Source organism: Vicugna pacos, chromosome 4, assembly GCF_048564905.1.
Source record: "Vicugna pacos chromosome 4, VicPac4, whole genome shotgun sequence".
Lineage (NCBI taxonomy): Eukaryota > Metazoa > Chordata > Mammalia > Artiodactyla > Camelidae > Vicugna > Vicugna pacos.
The window spans coordinates 43,638,145-43,640,601 of record NC_132990.1 but is presented as its reverse complement, the minus strand read 5'-3'; positions in this window follow the sequence as shown (position 1 = coordinate 43,640,601).

The window sequence follows — 2,457 nt, the reverse complement described above, 5'->3', positions numbered from 1 at the left end:
CCTAGCCGGCGCCCCTATTGGCCCGCGCTGTCGCTGGCCCTCCGCTGATTGGTTCGTGCAACGGGGCTCTCATCCCCATTGGTCGTGCTCCCCAGCCGAGGCTCGGGAGCAGTTGCTCCTCCTCGCGTTTACGTTTTCAACCCCTTTTTAATCAATGCAAGGCGCGCGGGAGATTGCACCAGCCAGGCAACTCAGCTGCGCGCCCGCCCGAGAATCGTGGGCGGCGAGAAGAGGCTGCTCCTGCCAGCTTACGGTGGTGCTTCTGCACCCTTGTTGAGGCCGGTTCCAGTTCTCCAACCATGACTCCAGCCCCATTCTCTCGGCTGCAGGGGGAGATGCGAAGTAAACCACGCCCCCTACCCTCACCCACGTCTAACCACATCTTCGCCAGACCCTGAGCTGGACTCTGATTAATTTGTTTGAATCAGCGGCCATTAATTCACCAAACTGTCCTAAGCACCCCATGGGCGCCATATACTCCAGTGGAGAAGCAGGGCCCCCAAGGATGGAATTGCAGAGTGAACTATGAGCCAGGGGTGGGTGAGTAGCTGGGGAATGACGTTCTTTGCATGTACACAGGGGCCAAGAGTTCCAGCGGGATTAACGGACGGAGGCGGCCAAAGACGGTGAGAGGTGCATTGGTCTGGGAAGCCTGGATGCCCCCTAGACAAGTCCTTTTAGGTTGCTCATTCTCCCTTTCCTCTTGTGAAAAGAGCTAGCTGGAACCCGGCAATACATCTCAGGTTGCTAGGCGCTGACAAGCTGTGAGTTTAGAAACGTGAGGAGACATTAACAAGAACGCAATACCCCTGGGAAGTCGCAGCCCAAGCCAGGGGAGAGGCCCAGAGCCAGGCCGGGCGCAGGGCCAGCGTGGTTCAAATTTTTCCACAGAAGTATTCCTCTCAAAAGAACTCCAGTGGAGACGCACACGGGGCTCGGTAACAGCGAGACCCCCTTCCCATTTCTTTGAAGTCTGGAATTTCATCATTTTTTTTAAAATGTGAATTTTGCCTTCGACTCCATAATTTAACCTAGTTTCTTATAAAAGTATTTTCCCAGATCTCTGAGCAAAAGTGATGCGCCAGGAATACACACAGTGCCTACCCTAGGGCTGTCCATCATAGCGGTCACAGCGTCAACTACCCCGGTTTGAAAAGGCTTGTAAACTGACAGGATTATGACTTTTGTTTGCTTTTTGTGGTATGTGGGAGGATGGATCTGGGATCAGAGGATCAGAGGTACTGCTTTAGGTTTGGGAGTTGGAGAGAAAAGTTTCTAGAAAAAGCTGAAATGAATGCGGTCACTGCCTTCCTCAATATCGTCATTTACAAAGTTGCAAGACTGAGTAGAGGGTATGAATCTCAGTCCATCACTTCAGATGTGCAAGAATTGTCACATACCTATTACTTTATATAATGACTTAGTTGTAGACCCCTAGCAGCTAATCTACTAGGGGAGTCGGGGAGAGAGCCTACCTCCTTCCTGGAGTCCTTTATCCCAGGGATTTACACAGTCCCATGGTATTGGGATAGAGAGAGAAGCACTCATTCATTTGGTCCTCCTTCTCCAGAAAATTTGGATGAGTTGTCTCCACTGCTGAGGCTTATCTGCTACTTCAGTAGATTAGCTCTCTACCACTTTTATGACCCACTGATGAACACAGGAAATTTGGGTGGGGTGGGGATGGCTATCATCCCATCTGCCAACGCATGCCATACAGTCATTCCTCTGAGGGCCTTGCAGTTTCCTAGATGACATTCCAGGGAAGGAAGGCACAGAGAGCCTCTGCTCAGGGACCTACTTGACCTCTGTCTCCCTCTCTCTCTCCCAGCCCAAGAACATCTATTTTTCATTCTAGAAAGAATCCATCTCTTTCTTTGTTTTTCCCTCATACTCTGTCCACAAACACCTTAAGCCAGGGCCACTCAGGGATAGGAAGGCGGTGGTGGGACTGTGGTGAATTGGAACGCACATGCCCATCTCTGGCCAAGTTGCACCAGCCCACCACACATTTATGCTCCCCCTACCATGGAGTAGAGTCTTTGCCAGGAGGTTGCTGTTCAGGCAGGCTCCACATTTCCCAACTCCTCTTGCATCAGGGCGGGTCATATGACTGGGACCTACCAACGGAATAGAGCAGAGGATGTCACTTTCAGACCCATTCCACAGGCTGAAATCAAAGACTCCAAGACCCAGGAAGGAAGGAGCCTCAGTCTCTGAATCACCTGCTCTGGGCTTGTTATACATAAATGAGAAATCAACTTCTCCTGGGTCATGCCACTGAAATCTGAAGGGCTGTGTTATTCTAACTAATACACTATTCTCAATGCAACAGCTGTAGCTCAGATCTAGCTGCTTTTTGCCAGGTGGGCAAACAAGGTTGTTCAAGCTACTGCCCCATTTTAAAAGAGAAACTAGAAACCCAGACTGTTATGTGATGCTCCTCAATTTTTAAAT